This window comes from Elephantulus edwardii, unplaced genomic scaffold, assembly GCF_000299155.1.
Source record: "Elephantulus edwardii isolate Elephantulus edwardi_28Jun2011 unplaced genomic scaffold, EleEdw1.0 scaffold00168, whole genome shotgun sequence".
In the NCBI taxonomy this organism is placed as follows: domain Eukaryota; kingdom Metazoa; phylum Chordata; class Mammalia; order Macroscelidea; family Macroscelididae; genus Elephantulus; species Elephantulus edwardii.
Window position 1 is genome coordinate 4,988,700 of NW_006399918.1, and position 23,357 is coordinate 5,012,056.

At 47.2% G+C, this 23,357-nt stretch overlaps 1 protein-coding gene across 1 annotated transcript in view; it reads right to left on the reverse strand.

The window, feature by feature from the left end:
• KCNJ10 (potassium inwardly-rectifying channel, subfamily J, member 10) overlaps positions 1 to 19,814 on the reverse strand; it is a 38,343-nt gene extending 18,529 nt beyond the window's left edge. The window contains exon 1 of the mRNA XM_006895456.1: positions 19,670 to 19,814. The gene's annotated coding sequence lies outside the window, so the exon portion shown is untranslated. The remainder of the gene's footprint in view (positions 1 to 19,669) is intronic.
• Positions 19,815 to 23,357: the final 3,543 nt, after the last annotated feature.

Here is a 23,357-nt window from a genome sequence, read left to right on the forward strand (position 1 = left end):
AGGTGCCATTGAGCCTAGTACAACTCATAGCAACCCTATGAATAACAGATTTGAAGCCTGTCCTATCCAGTGTCATCCACATCATTTCTGACACTGATAAGCCCACAGCAGCAGTAACTGTGTCAATCCATTTGGTTGAGGGTCTTCCTCTCTTTCACTGACCTTTACCTTTCCAAGCATGATGTCCCTCTCCAAGGAGTAGTCTCTCCTAGCAACATGCCCAAGTATGTGAGACAAAGCTTTGTCGTCTTTGCTTCCAAAGAGCACCCTGGCTGTACTTTTTCTAAGACATAGCTGTTTGACTTTTTTTGGCAGTCCATGGATATTCAGTATTCATCTCCAACACCACAGCTCAAAGGCACCAATTCTTCTGTCTTCCTTATTCATTATCTAGCTCTCAGATCTATAGCAAAGTGATTAAAAAATCATAGCCTGAATCAGATGTACCTTAATCCTCAAATTGACATCATTACTCCTCAATAATTTGGAGAAGTCCCTGACTGCAAACTTTCCCAGTGCAGTACAGCTCCCAGACTGCTGGTACCAAGGATGTTAATTATGTGTCCAAGTAAGATGAAGTTGTGACAATTTCAATCTCTCCTCCATCATCCAAGAATAAGCTCCCTCTCTTGAAGCATTTCAACTTTGACATATTCAGACTCACATCCTCTTTCCTCAAAAGAGGAATCTCTTGTGTTTCTCTTGTTCAAAGAATTCCTTAGATGCCCAAGACAGAAACCTCAGAGACACTGGTGCTTTCCCTCCTGTCCTCAGCCAGTTGATCCCTACCAGTAACCAGCTGCCATGGAGTCCATTCTAACTCATGGCAATCCCATATGTGTCAGAGAGACCTGTGCGCCATAGAGTTTTCACTGACTGGATTTTCTGAAATAAACCTTATGTCTTCCTCCAAAGCACCCCCACATGAATTTTTACTACCATCTAGGAACTCTAGTTGGTAATCAACTTGATTCTGACTCATAAGTCACTCTACAGGAAAGAGGAGAATTTCCAATAGGGTTTCTAAGACATTCTGGTGGCTCATTCGTAAGGAGTTGTACTACCAATACAAAGACAGGTGGTTCAAATCCACTAGCTGCTCCAGAGGAGAAAAACATGGGCAATCTTCTATGAGACTTACTGCCTCTGAAAATCTGCTGGAGGGTCAGCTATAAGACAGTTCCAACTAGAAGATAGATAACCACAACCCTTATAGGAGTAAACTGGCATATATTTTTCCTGTGGAGTGGCCCTTGGGTTCCAACCACCAGCTTTTCAGTTGGCAACTAAGTCTTCAACCACTGCACAACTACGGGTCATCTGCACCTTCAACAATCCTCTACATTTCCAAGAATGAGAATGGCTTTTTACAGAGACATGTCCCTACTGATAATAGTTGGTCACCAGGTGTTGCCACTTCTGCCTGTATCCCCTCCAAGGCTGCCTTAGTTCAGCCTTCTATTCTCTTCCAGGTATGGCGCAATGGCCTCTTGGTCCTCCAGAACCCAGGCTCGCCCTGCCCTTCTCAGCTGTCATTGTGCTTGCCTCAACACAATCAACCCTACCACTCCTAGCGTTAGGTCCTTTAATGAGTTCCCATATTTCATGTGACGAACCTAAACTTCCTGACATAGCATTCAAGATCCTTAACTATCTGACTCCACCTTACTTTTCACAGTCTCTTCTTTAGATACTCCTCCCTATACTCTGGCCTCATAGAACCACCTTCCATTCTTCAAAGGTGGCCTGCCTTCCACCTACTTGGCCCCTGCCTTTGCTCGCATAATTCCTTCTACCTAGAATGCCTTTTTCCTGCCTCCCAGCAGCCCCCCTTTACTCCTAGATCCCATCTCTTCCCTGTAAGACTTTTTTTTTTACTCCCTCACCGCTCTGTTCCAGTCCCTCTCTGCTGGAAGGTCTTCCCTAGACTCCATTTTTTCTCATGGGACATTGTGGCGTATTGTCAATATAACTCCTTTCTCAATAGACTGTGAGCTCTTTGAAGGCAGACACTATATCTTACTTATCTTTTTAAACTGGTGCCTTGGAATTTAATCTAATTGATTAATATAGACAGGAGACTTAAACTTGAAATCTCTGGCTCTAATTTTGGGTCAGGAGCGTCAGATACACAGTACATGGGCCACCAGGCCCTCCCCCTAAGCAGACATCACTAATTCATCACAGTACTTTTTCTCTGGCTGAGTCTCAAAATCTTTCCCAACATGGTGATAGAGAGAGCCATTTCCAATCAAATGGAGTTAGCTTAACAAATAAAACCTATTTGTTATCCTGGCAGGTCTGGGGCATAGCCAAAGGTTCCTATTCTTCTTCCCCACTATTTGCCATCCTGGGCTGTGTCATTTACTAACTATGGGAACTTCAGTCAATCTCTTAATCTCTCTAGGGCTCAGTTTTCTCATCCAAGGAGGCAATAAAACCTTCCATTGTGTGGTCAGGATTACATGAGATAAAGTGTGTGAAATCTTTAAGGCTCTTTTGCAAATATAAGATTATTATTACCCTAATTTGCAGATGAGGAAAAAAAATGTTTCTTGACTTAGAGATAGACGAAGCCTCAGAGAGGTAAAGCAACTTGACTGCATTTATTTTAATGGCCAGGCAAAGCTTCTGACCCCAAGCTTAGTGGGCTGTCCACTCCCATGTCTCTCCACACCTCAACGGGCTTGATGATGCTCTGGCTAAATCACTGTCCTATTTCTCCTACATCTTCTTTTCTCTAGGGTAACAATCATTTGTGAGATAGGATTTACTATAACTTCTGGACTGGAGGAGGATTTCAACTCACTGTTCTTCATCTCAAATAACTTGATGTAAAGTTCACTGAAAGGCTGGTAGTTCAAACCTACCAGCTGCTCTACAAGTAAAAGATGTGGCCAGCCTGCTTCCATAAAGAAAGATTACTTTAGAAACTTTGGAAACTGTGAGGCAGTTCTATTCTGTCCTGTAGGGTTGCTACAAGTTGGGATTGACTCTTAAACAATGGGAATACTTCATCCCCACCTCCTGATAACTGCTAAAATTCAGCTCCCTCCAAAACCTTCACAATTTGCCAAGAGGTAGGACAGGCGTATGGTAAGGGAAACTGAATAGAGTTAAATCCTTCAACTATTGTCCTTCTACCTTTGGCCTACCTCCTTGCCCTCCAACCTCAGGAGCTCCAGGCAGCTGGAAGGATTTTTAAAGGCCAAGATGGCCAGGTCCCAGGAGATAAGGCTCTTGGGGTGAAGGCCAGTGAGCCACTGAGCTGTCACCAGATCTGTAATCACAGTCTGGGAAACTAAAGAGAGGGGTTAGGGTGCTGGGATCTGCTTCTTGGGGTATGAGGGCCCTGAATGGGGCTATGTTGTTCCCCACTTGAGGCTCCACCCAGCTGAACACTTTCTTGTCTGTGAGACCTCACAAGGTCTTTGGGCTGGTGATGAAAGCACCTTAGTTGGTGGGGAGCCCAGGAGGCAATGTGAGGGCAGCAGGAGACAGCAGAATCACTGCCCATGTGGAAGCCATCCCGTAGGCTCGTGACGTCTGCCGTCCCACCCTCCCAAACAGGAGAATCTCTTCTGGATGGATTCCTAACCTGTGTTTTCTTCATCTTTGTGTCCTTCTCAATGCCTGGTATAGAACTTTGGCTTAATTTAAAAGAACTTCCAGTACTGACATTCTATCTTTTTCTTGCTTCAGGCCCTTTTCCCAGTATGTGGTGTTGTTAGGTGTCGCTGAGTTGATTTTTGATACACAGAGACGGCAAAGCAGAGACAGAGTGGAGCCACTCCCATAGGATCTCATAGGCTGCGATCTTTAAGGAACAGTATCACTGGTCTCTCTACCAAGGAGTCAGCAGGAGGGTAAACCGTCAGCCTCACTGGCCACTGAGTGCTTAGCAGGGATATTTGCCAGAGTGGGACATACTGACCACTGGGCAGTCCTTCCACCCGAGTTTCCTGTCGCAGCTTCAACTTTGGGACACTTGGAGGACCTGACTCAGTCTCCCCATTAGCCTTTAAGCTGGAAAATCGACCTCCTCATCATTTTCTTGGTGCTCACTCCAAGCTGCCTTTAGACCCACTGCCATCAACAGTTTTCTGACCCTCTATAGTGAAGGTGAGCATCTAGGGAAACCGAAGCCCACAAAGAGTACACAATGTTTAGCAGCAGTGCGGCAGTGCCAGAACCCCAGACTCTTCTTTGGGGAGAAGAGTGTCTCTTCTGTGGTAGAAAATGTCAAGACTTGGGGCTTCTCCTTGGAACCAGTGTTTCCTTGTGGTATTCCTGCTCAGAGACAGGAAGGCCAAATCTCAGGAGACAGGGAAGAACAATTAAGCAAAGGAAGATGGAGGGAAGCCCCAGGACCCTATGACAAAAGCCCCTAGCATTATAAAGTGGGACAGAGTCCTCTGGAGTCTGGCCTCTGCTGGCATCCCCAACATCAGCATCCCCCATCATCTCCAAGTGTCTCTCAGTTTTTTTATCAGGCCATTTTTTCCCCTTACCAAAGGGACTTCGTCCTATACCTATGTAATACCTAATACCCAAGAGGCTCTTCCTGTTAAGCTAAAATGTATCTGCTGTTACAGAAACATTTTTTTTAATTCTAGTTCTTTGCAAATAATGGGGGTTTTCCATTGGACAATCTTTCTCTCCCCACTTACTCAGTTAATTTTTCCTCCTCCTCCAGGCCTCGGTTTAGATGACTCTTTCTAGGAAGCTTTTCTGCATGCCCCCGTCACCCTGTGGATTAACGTCCCTCCTCGATGTTCCCACAGCACCGTGAACTTCCTCTGCCCCCACCCGTGTGATGTCACTGTGCCGAGTGTTACAGGAACCACACCATCCTCTCCTCCCTAGAGAGTCGCCAAGTCCACTGTCTTCTTACTCAAAAATTAATGGATATCAAATCATAACCAACAGATATCTGGCCCTCCACTGGGTTTCTGAGGTTGTAAATCACACAGGAGGAGATTGCCCATCTTTCTCCCAAGGAGCAGCTGGTGGGTTTGAAATGCCAGAGAAGTGTGACCTTTGCTTAGCAGTGCGCCTGCCAAAGGACTGTACCACCAGAGCTCCTCACCGTTACTGTGGAATCCAGGACTTTGAGAGGTTTGCTGATGTGCCAAGGGAGACTGTAAGTAACAAATGACACTGCGACAAGCGATACCTACATCTGCTTAAACCACAATCTGTGCCTTCCGCCGGGCCGCTGTGTTGTGTCGTAGAATGTTGGCACCAGGAGGCCCTTAGTGGTCAGTCATGTGGTTCAGCCCCCTTACGTCAATGACGAAGATAAGGCCCAGAAAAGTTGGGAAGCTTTCACAAGATCAAGCAGTGGGCTAGTTGTTGTCGTTGTTATGTGCTGTTGAGTTGACTACAATTCATAGTAACCCTATCAACAATAGCTTCAAATCTGCCCTATCTTGAACCAGTCTCACTGTCTCTGACACACCTGTCCCCATTGCCACAGTCACTGTGTTAATTCATCTCATCCTGGGTCGTCTTCTCCTCAACTGACCATCCTACCAAGCATGATGGCCTTCTCCAAGGACTTGTCTCTTCTGGCAACATACCCAGAGAATGTGAGATGGAGCTTCAAAATCTTTGCCTCCAAGGAACAACCTGGTTTTACCCTATCCAGGACAGACCTGTTTATTCTCTTGCCTGTCCATGGTATATTCAAGACTCTTCTCCAGCATTTCACACACTAGTAGTATTAGGTTAAATAGCATGCCTCTGGAAATGCTATGAACTTTGATAAATGTTGATAGTTGTAGAGGGGGCTTCAGGTCTTTTGTTCATAGGGTTGCTATGAGTCATGCTCGACTCAAAGGCAAGCAACAACAACAGTGTTAGGTTAGGGAGCTTTGGTGGCCTAGTGGTTAAGAAGCTGCACTGCAGTTCCACAGGCAAGCAGTTCAAATCTGCCAGCAGTTCTGTAGAATGGACAGCCTCCTCTTGTGCAATTAACAGCCTTTGAAAACCCACTGGAGGGTCAACTATAGGTTGGTTCTGACTTGAAAGCACACGACAGGGTAGGTTAGGGAACTGTGTTTGCCTGGTAGGTAAGGAATTATACTGTCAACCCAAAGCAGCTGGTTCAAATCCATCAGCTGTTCCTTGAGAAAAAAGATGAGCAATCTCTTTCTGTGCAATTTCCAACCTCTGAAAACTCACTGGAGGTTCATCTCTGAGTTGGTTCTGACTTGATGGCAATGAATGAGTGGGCCAGCCAGTGCTGGATTACTCACTAGGCAATGGAAGTTTGGTGTTACTTGTGCATCTGTATTTATCTGTGGTGAAGACTTTCACCCTTTTTACCACATCACAGATTCTGCTTCTAGGTATAGTTGGCATCTGTTCTGTCCCAACCCCATAGCACCTTCTACAGAATCGAAGGTTCTCTTCCAATCCCTAAAAGGGACAGGATACCCAGAAAGGAAGGTTAAGCACAGGCTTATTTTTGTTTATTTCTTAATCTGGAATGAAGTAAAACTCATGTAAAATTGTTCATGACAGATCAGTAACCTTGCTTATTGGGCAATCCACCCCAGAAAACACTCTGGCCTTCTTCCTCATTCTAACTTCTGTCCTCCTACAAGATTCTTTTCCTAACCTGGGCTCCTGGAGGGTCAGTGTTGTAGCACCAACCTTGAAACATTACCTGTGACTACCCCACTGCCAAGGTCTTCCCTGACCAGCGATGGCCACAGCCCAGTACGTGTGGTCTGTGCCCCTCCCATTCAGCAGGTCTCAGGGGTCTTCCCAACCCCTCCTGCAGCAGCTGGTCTGGAAATATGCCAAGAAGAGCTACAATAAACAGCAAATAACATGGCCACATTGGAGGGGACACATTCAATGATGCTCTCTGCCAGGGGTTATAAAAATAGTCAAAGGAATTCCTTTGAGACAATAGAAAAACCCACAGTTCATGAGGGCTCCGAGGGTTACTGAAGCTATTATTGTTGTTATTGTTGTTGTTATTGTTAGCCCAACTAACATTTGCTCTATGGAAGACTAAAGGCAGACCTCTCCTTATCAGAGAAAATGACTTTTCTGCTTCTTTGGTTCCCACTCTTTGCATTTATCAACTGTCTTTTAGTAAACTCTAACTCAGGACAAACTCACGTGTGTCAGAGTAGAAATGGGTTTTAGCACTGGGTTTTCAATGACTGATTTTTTTCCCCCAAAAATAAATCACCAAGGCCTTTCTTCCAAGGTACCCCTTGATTACAACATCCAACCTTTCAGCAGGAAACACATTAACCAGTTGTACTACCCACAGAATCCCCCATTTTTACCTAGGTAATAAGATGAAAATACCTTACACGCAGGACATTCTTCCAGGTGCTGCTGCCTAAGCAATTTCAGCCTTATTTCCACTCATGGAGATACCTTCCATGACAGGTATTTCCTCTTCTCCTTTTCCTTCTTGGGGATCCTGGTTCTACCACGATCCTTACACAGAGAAGTCTAGTGGGTCTACAATCACTCCCGGGAGACGTTCTCTCTACCTTCTTTGTCTGGTATTCACAAATTTCTTTTCCACATTCTTCTTCTGACAGTGATGGAGATGGGGTGGCATGAAACCACTGACAAGATACAGGAGTTTATTCACAGATCAGTGTCTCGTTGTCCTCTCCCCTATGTTACTTGTTCCTCAAGTGGAGCAAGAAGGGTGAAGGCACTTTGGACAGGCTGCTTTCTCTAGCATTTGAAGTGGCCATTTAGAAGCAAAAGAAACATTTTGGAGTGTAAAGGCTGTGGTACATGCGCTCCTGCATCGGTGAAGTCAAGTGACAAGTCAGGAAGAGTCTTAAGTGGAACCAGCAGCCAGAGGGGTAGTATTCTAGGTAAGGAGTGGGAGGCAGCAATGGAGGAAGAGGGCCTAAAGTTCTGTTGTACAATTTTAACCTAAGGGAAACATCCAGTAGAACATTCAAGAATATTTGCAGATGAGCAAACTAAAATCTGCTTGGCTCCTTATGAATAGAGTTTCTACAGTTTTGACACCTCCCACCACCCCAGGTCCCAATCCTATAGTTCACTCAGCCCTCAAATCACAAGATCCTCTGTCTCCCTTTTTCAGGGTTTCAACTCCAGGCTTCCAGAAGTTGCCCCAGACTAGAAGAGCAGGAGAGGCATAGACACCTCCTACTGATCCTTGTACTGACGTGAGGATATTAGGAAGGGTAGATCAGGGTCAGGAATTATGAAGGACTTAAAAGCATTAAAGGGAGCTCTGGTGGCCTAGTGGCAAGACATTGTGCTGCAATCCCAAAGGCAACCAGTTTGAGGCCATCAGCTGCTCCACAGGAAAAGGATGGGCAATCTCCTCCTATGAGAATAACTGCCTCTGAAAACCTGCCAGAGATTCAGCTATGGGTCAATTCCAACCCAACGGTACACAACAATAAGCAGTAAACCAAAGACTAGTGGCTGACAAGTTACTCTGATCCATGGTGACCTCATGTATGTCAGAACAGAACTGTGCACCAAAAGGTTTTCAGTGCCTGGTTTACAGAAGTTAATCACTAGACCTGTCTGGAAGTGCCTCTAGGTAGACTTGATCTTCCAGTCTTTGGATTAGCAGCCCAGCATGTCAACCATTTGCACTACCCAAGGATTTCTTGTAATCAATAAAGATCTCAAACTCTAAAACTTAGCCAAGAAGGCTTCAAGGTTTCTCTCTGTTATGGTCCAAAGTCAGTAGCAGGAGCAGAACTGGTAGGAAAGCAGGAAACAAACAAAAAAGTTCACCTGCCTAGAGGTAGTGGAAGGATCAAGGTGACCTTCTGACATTTTTTTCAAGACACAGAGGGTTATTTAAGGTCCCTATACCTATTGTTCTTCTGCTCACCCCCTACCTCACCAAAGTCTCTATTAATAAAAAAAATTTAAAAAAAAAAAACAAGCAAACTCCTGCCACTGAGCCACAGCTCGCTCATAGCAGAACTTCAGGCAGGTTTTCAGAGGCTCCACATCACAGAGGAGGAGACTGCCCATCTTTCTGCCTTGGAGCAGCTGCCTTCGAACCACCTGCCTTTGGATTGACAGCACAATCTCTTACTCCAAGGACTCATTTACTGCCCCCAAGTCAGAACTGACTCACGGCTGACCCTCCATTGGAAATATGTCTAAAAGATTGTTGTTATGTGTCATAAAGCTGAGTACAACTCATAGCGATCCTGTGAACGAAAAGATCTGAACCCTGTCCTGTGCCATCTTCATCATCCCTGGCATACCCGAGTCCATTGCTATGTCAATCCACCTGGTTGAGATCTCCCTCTCTTTTGCAGACCCTCCACCATTCCCAGCACGTTGTCCTTGTCCAAGGACTGGACCCTTCTAATAACATGCCCAAAGAATGTAAGACGAAGCTTTGCCATCCTTGCATCTAAGGAGCACTCTGCCTGCACTTTTCCCAAGTTCTCCAAGATACTGTTAAAATTCCACATGAATGGTCATGTTAGTGAAATGAAAAAACTTGGTGTGAAAAAACCTTCAGGCAAGGGACCTTCATTCTCATTTCAGCCTTTCCACAAACCATCTGGACGCATCATACCACCTTTCAAAACCTCTCTGTAAAAGGAGGCATTGACCACTGTCCCACCTGTGCAGGGCTGTGAGGGTTGCACTGTAGCCAAGTGCATTAGGCATGTGGAATGATGGTCACACTGGACCGGTGCTGGGCAGGCTGGGGTTTGGTTTCTCACACATGGTTTCTGTCCTGTGTGTGCGGCTCAGCCCTGGGCCGGGGTCCTGACCCATCCAACTCTCCACATTTAGATGGAGGCGGGGAGCTGTGCTCGCCATCCAGTGAAGGCTGAGTCCATGGTTAACTTATAAGCAGGTTCCGTCAGGGGCAGCAGGACGTTCCCCGCCTCAGGGCCACATTCTTGAGGTCACAACAAGTGCAAACTTGTTATAACCTGTGTCAGAGCAGCAGGGGGCAGCGAGGGCATGGGGGGGATGGTGCCCAGATGGCCCGGGCCGCCAGAGGCGGGTGTGCAGGTGCATATGTGTGTGGAGGGTGGTGTGGACCGCTGCCTGGCTCTTGTGTCTGGGCACATCCGCTTAGGCGTGTGGATGGGGATTGTGTGTGGGGCCGCATAGATGAGTGTGTGCCTGTGTGTCTCTGCATATATGAGCCTAAGTTTGTCCCTGTGGTGGCGGAGGAGGGGACATGGCAGCCTTGGGCTCAGGCTGAGCATGTGGAGCTGAGAAGTGGGCAGGTTGTGTGTGCCCCTTCCTCTTCCCTGGCCTCACCAACCCACATTCCAATGCCATCCACAGACTGCCTCCGCCCCCTGGGAGCCCAGCCCTCTCCCCTCCGGGTGCCCCTCCACAGCCTGCCCCACTGACCGTCTGTCTCCCCAGCCTTTCCAGGCTGGGAAGGTGGGAGGGTTGTCTCTTGCCCATCCCCCCTGGCCCTGAGCCCACTCCCCCACACACTCTGGGCCCTCCGGACACTGGGGCAGATTGGGGGGGTGGCAGTGGGGGGAGGCTCTGAAAGCAGGTGACTGTTTGGGGGAACTCGGGGACAGAGCCCCCATTGTGCCCGCCCCAGAGCCGCCTCAATGGAGCTTGCTGGCACAAAGGGGCTTTGACAATGGGTAGGACATTAGTATGCAGAGCCAACCCCTCAGCCCTCTCCCAGTCCCACAGCCGAGGGCGGGCAGGAGATGGGGGGCTGCTGGCAGCAAGTGGCAGGGGGTGGGGCAGGGCTGAGACTCAGGAGATCTTAGCCCACAGGCTCTAGAGGGGGCATGGCCCAGAGGCAGGGGAGGGAGGCTAGACCAGGCTCCCAAAGCTGCCACTTGCCAAAAATAACTTTCTGGAAAAAACCACCAGGGACTGACAAGATTTGGGGTGAGGGGTACATGCTGTGGGAGACCAGGTCCCTAAGCCCCAGGCTAAGTTCTGGAAGACGTTTGTGGGCGATCTGAGCCCACCCATTTTGCCTCAGTTTTACAGTCTACTCAAGGGAATTGTGTGGGTGGGAGAGGTAAAACGGAGCACTAGATGACAGAAAATCTCAGCTGAGAGCCCAGGCTGGAGTGGAAGCTGCAGCTCAGTGCTGTCAGGTTTGGAATGGGATCTGAATCTCCAGGACACAGGAAGGGTTGTGCACAAGGCTTGGGAATTTAGACTTCCGCTTCCTTGAGGTTGAAGCCTCTTATCCTTCACCTATTAAGGGTCTTACTAAGGAAGCATGTGGTAGAGAGGAAAGAAGTGATGATTAGGGACAATAGCCTCTGACTTATGTGAACTCTCTAAGGAGTTCCATCCCAAGGGCCAAGACCCAGGGCTAGCTCATGAGTGTGTGTGTGTGTGTGTGTGTGTGTGTGTGTGTGTGTGTATGGACACCAGTTCTGTTTCCTCCATTAATACCCTCAGCACCACTAGTTGTCTTTCTTAAGGTGTCATGTTCTGCTCTGAGGCACCACAGCACAAAGGAAAGGTGGGCAAAAGAAGAAGAAAGGAGAGAGGGGTTGTAGGTCTGGGGTGGTTGGTGTACTATGGGCCAGGCAGTGATTGAAGGGGTCGCAACAGTGAGTAAAGAAGAGACATAAGAGTAAGGATCACCCAACCAGACTTCCTCAGCCCTGAGCCAGTAAGGCCCCTGGAGAGAGGGCAGGGTATTGTCCCTTTGGGAAAGGGGTCACTTTATAGAAGAGTTTTGCACAAGGTAAGACAGAAAGCTCTTGTAGGCTTAAGACATTTTTCTCATGATTTTTCTTTCTCCTCTTTTCAGTTGTTCTTGATGCCCTTTCTTCTATTAGTCCTCCAGGATCCCTGTTATATATGTTGCTACCACAGGCCCAAGAAGTTCTGGTGGCCTAGTAGTATGTAAAGAGCTGTGCTACTAACCCAAAGGCTGTTGTTGTTGTTGTTATGTGCCGTCGAGTCATTTTCAACTCATAGCGACCCTATGCACAACAGCCCTAAACCCTGCTCTATCCTGTGCCAATCTCATTGCCTCTGACACACCCATCCCAATTACCCCAGTCACCAAATCAATCCATCTCATAGTGGTTCAAATCTACCAGCTGCTCTGTGAGAGATGGGCATTCTCCTCCACTGATTTTCAGGCTTGAAAAAAAAACCCGAGAGGGTCAACTCTGAGTAGGTTCTGACTCAACAGCAACGAGTGGCTTGACTACAAGCCCTGAGTGGCTCACCTGATAAGGTCTGCCTTCTTCCTCCTCACAGGACATACACACACACACAAACACACATCTCGTGGAGAAAGTGTAGGAATCAGAGTTCTAATGCCTCCTTATAAGGTTTTGTAGTGCCGTAGTGCTAAGGAGTTGCACTGCCAACACAAAGCCATGGGTTCAAAACCACCAGGTGTTCTGCTGGAAAGACAGTCAATCTCCTCTCATGCAATTTACTGCCTCTGAAAACTTGCTGGAGGGTCAACTATGAGTCATTTCCAACTCGATGGTACATAACAACAATAACAACAACAAGGTTTACTGGGTTCAGCTAACTTTCCCTGGGCTTTTCCACAAGTTACTTTCCCTCTCTAGGCTAAGAAATACCCTCTACAGAAGAGAAGAGTCACTCCCTCAGCTCCCTCCTTCTCAGTCAAAATCAGAGTAAATTCAGAGGCAAAGTTCTAGGATTCAGTAATAGCTTATATTACTGACCACCTTTTAGTGATATGGTACCATGTAATCCTAACAAACTCTAAAAAGTGGTCCATTTTTAAAGCCCCATTTTGTATATGAGAAAATTGAGGCACAAAAATGTTAATGATTTGTTCACGGATATAACTACTAGTATTAGAACTGAGGATTAGGCTCAGGCATTCTCTCTGGAGCTCAGCGCGCACCCCTTCATCTCCTCAGTCAAAGCATTCAAGACCAGTGTTGGTGGAGGAAGACCAGTCAGCATCATCAGCTTGATCCAGGATGTTTTAAAACTCTTACAAAGTTCCTCTAGACCTCAATTCTCAAAACACCACCCAGGGATCTGGGAGCTCCTGCCCTTTCAGAGGTTTCAAGAGGTCAGAAGACCTATTTTCATAATGATGCTAACTCATTGTCTTTTCCTTTCATTCTGTCACACTGGCCAGTGGACTTCTCGAAGTTACGTGACATATTGCCACATATTGAAAGCAGAAGCAAATACAAACCCAAGAGTATTCTCTTAAGCCAGGCATTGCATTAGTGAGATTTGTAAAAATATAAGACATTGTAATCTTTTTACAAAACCTTTTACTTTTTGGGAAAGAGATAGATAGATAGATAGATAGATAGATACATACATACATACATACATACATATCTATATTTCAAGAATGTCATATATGTTAGCAAGCAGAGGGGGTTTTGTTGTTAGTTTTAAAAGAATTAATAAAATTAAAGACCTCCTCAATTTTCATTTCTAAGTTGCTTAATATTAACAGATAAGGCCACATAAATAGAAGCTCTTATGTGCTTCAATAATTTTTAAGAGTGTAAAGAAGTCCTAATATCAAGAAGTTTGAGAACTGCTGCTCTAGGCTCAGAGACACCCCTCTTTTTCCATTACCTTTTTCATCATAGGTTCAGGTAGGAAGAGAAAGTAGATATTTAGGTCTAGAAATAGGGACTGAGATGAAGGATGAAACTGAGGGGATAAGTCCTAGGGGAAATGCAAGGGGGGAATAGGAGAGATCAGGCCCACATCTTGTTCTAGCCACTCCACTTAGATGTGTCCCCACAACTCCCCAGCTTGCAGCCACTGCTCAGGACACTGGGGCTGCCTTAGACTGACTTGACCTTTCCCCTAGATCCCTCCTGACAAGCTAGCACCAGAATGGAGTCAAATGAGAAGATCGAAAGGAGACGATGAGAGGCTCGGTAGGGTGGGAAACCAAGAGTCTGAACACTAGCATCACTTTTTGTAGTTAGGCCAGCCGTTCTTAGAGAACAGGTTCAAGGGTCCGCTGCTTCTAAGTTCAGAGTGTAGCTATCTCCACAAGCTGGGGCAGGATCTCTCTTGAGAGTTTACTCTAGATGGTTGAGTGAGTAGTACAGTTTACATACGCCCTATTCTAGAAGGCTCACTTAAAAGCAGGCTCTTCCCCCATAGAACTCACAATTCAAAAGGCTTCCTCTAGAATCTGCCAGTAGCCTACTCTGTGTCCTAGGAACCAAGTTCTTTTCTGAATGCCTAGGAACCCAGGGAGAGAAGAAATATCTTGGCTTCAGGGACTCTCTAACAAGGGCATATGCCCTCCCAAAGAAGAGCCCCAAGACTAATGAGAAAGATGGGATTCTCTTCCAGTGTCACCATGGAATCCCAAACAAAGCAATAGATGCAAGAGACAAGTTAGTCGCTGAGAAGATATTACAAGATGACAGAGCAACAGGAGGAAGGCTAGAGATTTACAAGAGGGACGAGACATATAACGGCCTGTGTGAAGCCTAGACTCAGAAGAAGAAGAATGTGGCACAGAGGTTGTTGATGAACGTGCTCCCAAAACACAGCCTGAATGGGACCATCCTAGAAGTTGAGGGAGTTGGAGGGGATAGAAGCAAAAGGCACAATGGATCGTGAAGACTATGATTAGGAGATTTGCACCTGATGTCAACATGGATATCTGGGAAAGGAAGAGGCAAGATAAACTAGAGCTTCTTGATATGATTTCAGTGATTATTCTCTGGTGTAATAAAGAGAGAGGAACAGAGGAGTGAGAGAGGCTAAAAACAGGGAGGTCATTAAGGTGGCTTAGTGTTAAGGAGTTGTGATGCCAGTCCAAAGGTACACAGTTCAGTTGCCAATTGATTCGCAGGAGAAACATGGGCAATCTCCTCCCGTGTGATCAACTGTCTCTGAAAACCTTCTGGAGGGACAGCTATGAACCAATTCCAACTTGATGGTACATAACAACAATAGTGGCTTAGTGGTAAAGAACTGTATCACCAATGCAAAGATATGTGGTTCGGATCCACCAGTTGCTCTGAGGGAGAAATACAGGCAAACTCCTCCCATGTAATTTTCTGCCTCTGAAAACCCACTGAAGGGTCAGCTATGGCTTTGTACCAACCGTACACAAAACAGCAGGAGGCATCTTAAGGAACTCTGGTAGCCTAGTGGGTAAGGAGTTGTGCTGCCAACCCAAAGGCAGGAAGTTTGAATCCACCAGTTGCTTCACAGGAGAAAGATGAGTGCTCTCTTCCTGTGAAATTACAGCCTCTGAAAACCCACTGGAAGGTCAGCTAAGAGTTGGTTCTGACTTGATAGCACATAACAAGTGGGCATCCAGGCTGGTAGAATGAAAAAGCTGATTAGGGACAAAGGAAAAGAAAGCCCGAGAGAAATTGTGGAGCAATTTCTTAACAACATGGGTAGAGAGGAACAGAAAGGATGGAGGAGCGGAAGAGAGCTAGGCAGGGTCATGGCAGAAGAGAGAAGCTGATGCCCTCAGCCGAAAGAGAAAGTTTCTGAGAATGGGAAAAGAGACTATTTCGGGGAATCTTGATGGCTTAGTTGACATTTACTGAGTTAGAGTTGAAGACAGACACCCACCTGGTAGAGACTGACCCTCCACCCTTCCCAACATCTTGTCCTTCTCCAAGGAATAGCACCTAGCAACATGCTCAAAGTATGTGAGGCGAAGCCTCATCATTCCTGCCTCCAAAGAGCACTCTGGCTGCACCCTCTCCAAAACATACCTATTCATTCTGTTGGCCGTCCGTGGGATGCTCAGTGCTCTTCTCTAACACCACAGCTCAAAGGTGTCAATTCTTTTTCTGTTATCCTTATTCACTGTGCAGCTCTTAAATCCACAGCAAGTATTGGAAAGACTAAGGTCTGAATCAGAAACACCTTAGTCCTCAAACTGACATCATTACTCCTCAAAAATTTGGAGAAGTCCCTAACTGCAGATTTTTTTCCAGTGCAATGTGTCTCCCTATTTCCTGACTACTAGTATAGAACTTCAGAAATAACCACCATGCATGCCTGGGACAAAGCTCAGGAGCCAAGGAAGATGATAAAGCAGAAAGGGACAGAGGGCTGGGAAAATGCTAACTACAAACAATTAAACTACATTTTCTACATAAGGAGCCCTGGTGGTACGGTGGTTAACTAAAAGGTTGACAGTTAAAGCCCACTAGCCACTCCATGGGAGAAAGACAGGCAGTCTCCCATCTGTAAAGATTACAGCCTTAGTAATCCCACCATTCTTTCTACCTATTGGCGTGTTCCTGAGCTGACTCAATGGCAAAGGATTTGGTGTTGGGTTTTCCACAATGACTGCAACAGTAAGTTTAAAAGTACAGCAGATTGAGAGGATGGCAGGACCAGACATGGTTTTGTTCTGTTGCTGTGAGGTAGGACTGATTGAATAGCATGTAACAATATGCTAAGCAGCAGGGTCCACGCCTTTTGCAAATATTCACTCTTCTAATCCTCACAGCTAGTATTAACCCCATTGTGAAGATGAGGAGACTTAGGTAGCTACTAAGTGGTAAAAATTCAGGTTGGCATCTAAGTGGTCTGTCTACAAGGTCATGCTATTGCCACTAAGCTTTCTGTCTCTCAGGAATTCCCCTGAAGCCTAGCAGAGAGAAAGCCTGAGACAGCAGTGTGAAGCAGCTGCGTCCTTCCATGAGAGGTCTCGTGACAGTCACAGAAATCGCGAAGTTTCTATGCTTCGCAGCTCTTCTGACCCCTTAATGATGAACTTTTTTGAAGAGCCAGAGACTGGTCTCTCTTTCTAAACCTCCATCCCGAAGGTATTTCATTTGATAGGATGTGCTTCCTGAAATCTAACTGGAGTCACTGCAGCTGCAGTCTCAACCCACCATCTACCCAGGTCTTCTGCCAAGGGAAGAGTTGCAAAAATGGCCCCATGCACCTTTTCTAGCTTTCTGTGGCAAATGTTTTCAGAAGCCTGAAGTCCTAATTCATTTCTCTGGAGCTTTGCTTCTCCACGCCTCACATTCAGTTCCTACTTCTATCCCACATTCCAGAGCCAGTGCCACCCTTCTCCCACCACCTCAATTCCAGGCTCCAGGCTAGCAGACACCCACTGGAGGGTTTTCCCCACAATTCCTTTCTTTTTGCCCTTTCAAGGTCCTGATGGGGGGAGGGGATAAAGAGAGGGTCACCCAGGATACACTCTTCCCATAAATGGTGGCCCCTTGGGTGAAGGAAGAAAATCAGTGGACGTAACCTTGGCAAAAATGGAGAAAACAGGAAAGCTCTCATTCCTGGGAGCCCCCACTGACCGTCCTTCGCTAGGTGCTCAAACACTTGAATTCCAAATCTCGCCTTTTTCTTGAGTCTCTCCACAGTCTCATCTCAGTGGTGTGCTTTGGGTTATCCCATCTATCTGCCCCTTTCCAGGGCCTCACTGTTAGCCTGGACGACTTGGCCCCAACCTGGACAGTAGCACTGACCAGTTAGGCAAGGGAAGAATCTAGGCCGGGAAAGGGCGGGGGAGTGGGAGCAGAGGTTTTTCCTTCCATCCTAAATAACCTTTGGCAGAAAAGCTTAGGTTAGGTTCTAGTGCCCAACACGTCCCACCAGTGTATGCATCTGGCATAAAAAAAAAAAAATCTAAATATTTATGAGGACGAGGAAGTCTCCTTTGAGGAAGTTTGCCTTCCTGTAAGACATCTCCATCAAAAGCCCTAAACCCCGCATCCCACCAATCTCAGGATGGCCCTAGAGGACTCTGAGCCCACCCAGATGCAAGTGTCCCAGCTTCCTGGGTCCCCAGGGAGGATCAGGAAAGGAAGGCTCCTGGGTTTTCTGCCAGTCCCTTTCCTTCAGGTCTAAGCCAATACTCTAAACAAAACTGGGGCTGTAAATGAACAAATGCACAGTGGTGCAGGGGGGGGGGCTGTGGAGCACCACTCAGTGGGGCACCAGGGAGCATGGGGGGGGATGCCTGTGGGCAGACAGCTTAACCTCATAAGACAAATTTCTTTCCAAGGGTCGGGGGCAATGGTGGGATTCTTTGCTAGAGTCGCAGAAGGAATGGGACCAGAACCCTGCCACCACCCTCCCCACACACTCGGTGGAGTCATTGCCATTTGATATCCACTGAGACAAGTTGGCTGCTCAGGCTCCGGGGTGGAGGGTGGGGGGGATGGCTCAGAAAACAGCAGTTCCTTTCAGGACCCAGGTTGGCAAGGGCTTTGGGAGGCTGGACTGGCCCAGATGACACCCCCCCAGCACCCCTTCTCTCCTTCCCTCACCACCACCACCACCACCACCACCACCACCACCAAAGGACTGAGAGAGGAGGGTGGGGAAAAGGGAATTGGCACTGCCGGAGCCATGCCTGTTGCCTCCGCACACTAGCCCTTCCTGGCATGGTGCCTTCACTCCCCCTTTCCCACTGCGTCTTCCTCCCTGAAGAACCATCTCTGAGCCAGGACACCTGGTTCCTTCTAGACTTGGTTCTCCAACTACACTCTGAGGAACTAACAAGCCCAGCCTCTCAGCATGGTGGAATGGAGCCCACCATCATTCCAAGAACATGCTTGGAACTCTTTGGATATTAGGGAGAAGGTTCTAGGAAGAAACAGGAGACTCAGTGGTGGTAGCAGGCCACCTCCTGGGGCTTCTATCTTGATATCCACTCCAGGCCTCCTCAGCACCTCACAAAAAGGCACCACATCACTCATTACCATTCCCTGCCTCTCAGGACTGCCAAAAGCATTCCCATTAAAGGGGAGTGGGAAGATTAAATCATTGTAGAAAAAGCAGACTAGTCAAATCTCTTTAGTCAGAATTTGCACTGATAAATAACATCATCAGACTTTAGGGCCTGGCCTTAAATTTGTGTCCAAATGTGTCATAGTTTCAGCACCCCAGTCCCTGTCTGTCTTGCCCTGCTTGGGATTTTACATCAACATTAATAAAATCTCAAGATATAAAAGGCCCCTCTCCCACTTTAGGTCAGTCCTTTCAGGGTTCCTTCTTCCATATCAGGGAGTTCCAGCTTCCAGCTCTTTCCTAACACAAGCGGTCTAGGTTAGCTCCTGGAGAGGGGAGGCATGGACTGGGGAGGGGGAAATCTCTGTCAGTCTGCCCTTCTAACTGCTGACCTTTTCCTTCTTGGGGGGCCTCAGGGGGAAACAGCTGGAAGAGGAAGATACTGAGAAAGGAGGGTCTTGAAGTAGGAGCCAAGGCAGAACGAGGGTAGGTGTGTGGGTAGGAGTCTCAGGTACACCAGGCTAGTGCGCCCCTCTCCCCCCGCCCCATCAAAGAGATGAGTCTGTGTGTTCCTCCTCTCCTTGAAGTGGTCTGTGGGTGACAGTGTGTGTGACTGTGTGGGGAGGGGAAGGGGCTGGGCACCGGAGTGGGAGTAACCTGATGATCTGGGGAGGAGGGGGCGACGTCTGAGGTCCTGTGTGTGGAGGCTTGGGTGCGTGCGGTGGTCAGACAGCTCTCTGCCCATTCGCAGGGGGCATCAAGAAAGCTCCTGCTTTCGCTTAGAGGGGTGTTATGACCAGCCTGAGTGAAGTTCCCTTAGTGAGGCGCCCTTTGCAGGAGGGTCTGTTTTGGGGCCCCAAGGCCAGAGGTGGGGGAACGGGACCACTGAGTCCGGTAGAGAACAAGACACTGGGGTCCTCCGATGTCTCTGGAATGTGAGGTGGACAGGCATCGTGGCAGCACTCCTTTCTCAGGGCCAGGGTCTTACCTTGGGTCCTGGGTGCAGTGGCCCCTCAGACGGGCCTCGGGTCTGCAGGACCGACGGACGAATGGGCGGGCAGGAGGAAGGAACGGAGCTGTGCGACAGACAGGGGCAGGACTCTTAAACCCAGAGCTGGGATCAGATAAGGGCTGGTCCGGGGGCCGGGGCCGGGGTCGGGCCGGCCGGGGGCAGAGCTGGGCCGGGCCGGGCCGCCCCCTCCCTCCGCGGCGTAGGAGCCAAACTTTGTGTGAATGGAGGGGCCGAGAGGGGGCCGGGAGGCTGGGGGCGGGGGTCTCGGGACCAGCCAATGGAAGCTTGGAGCGCCAGGCCTGGGACGCGGTGATTGGACGGCGGGGCAGGGGGCGGGGCAGGGGCCAAGGGAGCCGAGCCCTAGACGGATCCAGGCGCAGGACCGCGAGCAAACCTCCAAAGACTCAGACCTAGACAGACCTGGGGACAAAGAGGAGTGAGGAGACGATGAGCGACGCGATAGAAGCTGAGCTGGCGAGACAACTGGGGAATGAAAGAAGGAAGAAAAGGCAGGCAGTCGTGCCGGAGTTGGCAAGGAGAGCGGGAGCCGGCGGGGGTGGGACTGGGGCGAGTTAAAGAGGTGCAAATCAGTGCAGGACCTGTGAGGGGGGCTGGGGCGGACTCGGGCTGGCCGCGGGAGGGGGCTACGAACTGCATCCTTCTGCACTTTTGTGGTTCGCCAAATCCTAAATCCCAGGTGGTGTGTTGGGTGCGAAGTGCACATACCACCATTCCCGCCTGCAAAGACTTCGTCTGGAAACCACGATGAGGCCAGGCGGTGCCTGAGGCTGCAGAGATGGAAAACTCATCCTACTCAGAGGGGTCATCGCTGATGTGGGAGGAAGGAGGTGGCCTCTGATAAGGGCCTTGAGCGATGTAGAGAATTCTGGATAGCTGGAAGGTCATTTAAAACTGAGGAAACTGCAGAAACCAATTCACGGAGGACGTGAAAATACTAACCTGCTTTGGAAACAGCGGCAGACTTCCACTAGACCAGAGCAGAAGGTGGTGGATCTCAGTCTTTTCCAAGGACTTCTTTCATTATCTGAATCCATATTCTGAGAGGTTTTTAATCCATGATCTCCTCCCCTTAACAGTTACTACAGAAAAAAAAATTACTTCCTTCATTTTTGTTCATCACTGGCCTCAATAAACGTATTGTCATATTGAACTGATAGAATTTCAAGGGGCAAAACAAAGGGGAAAAATGACATTTTAGCTTAGTTGAACCTGTATAAGTCATATAGGTAAATAAACGTGCATTACAAAAGAACTCTGAATGGAGGCATTGGGAGACCGGCTGAAGGTGAGACATCACCGGCTTAGTGTTTGTTGGAGGAAAGGCGAATTTTGTATGCAAACAATTATAAAATAATAATGATAAAAGACCTACAACAACAAAGAACTGTGCTTGATCACCAACAGCCTTGAGTTCCTGTAAGCAACAGAGCAGTTGAAGGTTCTTGGATAGGAAGAAACAATGGCAGAATTTTTAAAAGACCCATTTGGAGGTAAGATAATTTGAATCAAAGCACAATAATAAGTAAGTAGCCTGGAGAGAAAGTAGTTGCATATTCATGCAATTAAGGCATGAAAACCAGGGCAGAGCAAGTGATTAAAGAGAGCAGGAAAATAAAAAGAAAACAAATAAAAGGGAGGGGATTTGGCAAGGAGAAAGTCACTCATGGCATGGGAATACAGCTTGAGGAGATTGAGCAAAGTGGCAAAGAGAATGCAAAGGGTTACTGTTAGCGAGGAAATAGTAACAAATATAGTTACTCTTTTGATAATTTTATTCAGAAATAATAGTACAACAGCTCAGAACAATGCACGTAGAAACTCAACTCACACACATTGCTTTAAGCAATGGAGATGAAAATGTTGGCAAAGCGCTCTGAGCAAGATATTAAGAGCAAAGATATTATAAATAAGATATCTAAGAGATTCCTAAGGGGAGCCACAGTCTTGACATTTTGAACTAGAGGAGATAGAAACTGTGGGGGAAACTCCTAAATAAACATGAGGACGCCACAGATGAGAAGCCAAAAGAGCTGTGATGACTCATGCATTCATTTGCAGGAATTTATAGCGTACTTTTTAGTTTCAAAAATTGTTACTCAAGCATTTGGTCTCACCCTTTTAGTTTCAAAAAATGTTACTCAAGCATTTGGTGTCACCCATGTGTCAATTTGTCCAGCCCACCTGGATGTTCATTTCAAACTCAACATATTCCAAGTGAAACATGTAATCTTGTTCACAACAGTGTTCCTCTTTATTCTCCACCATAGTGAATACACCACCATCACTTAAACGGAAACATAACTGCCATCGTAGGTTTTTCATACATCTTCATCTCATCTCTCTTATCTAATAGATAAACCTCCTTTTTAAATTACTCTGGTGGCTTAGCGGTAAGGAATTGCACTGCCAGACCAAAGGCACATGGTTTGAATCCAGCAGCTGCTCCATGGAAGAAAGATGGGCATTCTCCTCCTGTGTCATTTATTTGCATGGGAGGAGATTGTCCACTCTTCTACCTCAGAACAGCTGGTGGATCTGAACTGCGTGCTTTTGGGATTGCAGCGCAGCTTCCTGCCACTAGAGAAGATGGAAACTCTGGGGGAAACTCCTAAATAAACATAAGGACTATAACAGCAGTAAAATAACTTAATATTCCTTTGGGAACCATGGTGGCCTAGTCCATAAAGAGTCACACTATTAACCCAAAAGCAACCAAACCTCTCTAGTAGTTCAAATCCACTGGCTGCTCAGCAGAAGACAGACAATCAGAAGGATGGACAATCACCTCCTCTGCAATTTGTAGTCAGTCTGACTCAATGACAATGAGCTTTCAGGTTTTTACTACATTCCTCTGGGTCTCACAGGCACTGCTGTGGTCTTGGACACATTCTCTACCATCACAATAAGTGTGGTGGCATCCTAATTACTTTTTAAACCTATAGTCTTTAATTACTTTTTAAACCTATAGTCACACTAGGAAGGGGGATTGACGATCCACTTCCAAAATAGCAGGCCTCTGGAAACCCTATGTACAGACTCATCCTGGAGAGGGTTAAACAGAGTGACTCCTTGGAGGCAAGGATTCTGAGACTTCGTCTAAAATACTTTGGGCATGTTGTAAGGAGGGACTGGTCCTTGGAGAAGGACATCATGCTTGGGAGGGTAGAGGGACAGCGCAGAGGAAGGGCCTCTATGAGGTGGATTGATTCAGTGACTGGGATCATCGGGATGGGAGTGAGAGACAGTGCGATTGGCACAGGACAGAGCAGAGTTTAGGGCTGTTGTACATAGAGTCGCTATGAGTTGCAAGCGACTCGACAGCACATAACAACAACAACAACAGTTTTTCTCTACTCTGACAATCATTCAGATCATGGAATGCCTTCACTTAAAAATAATTAAGCACCAAAAACATACCATCTCTAGGAAATGTAGGTCTGTGTCACATCCCAGTTTGAAAATTTTTAATGGCTTCTCAGTATCTACAAGTCCAAAATCTTTATCATGGAACAGAATGCTGAGCATGACCTGAACGTGACATCATTCCAGCTTCATCTTCCACTCTCCCATACACACCTAAAGCCACTGCTACTTCCTCTTTCACTGCATTTTTGAGTCTTGACCCTTAAGCCTTCATTTCTTC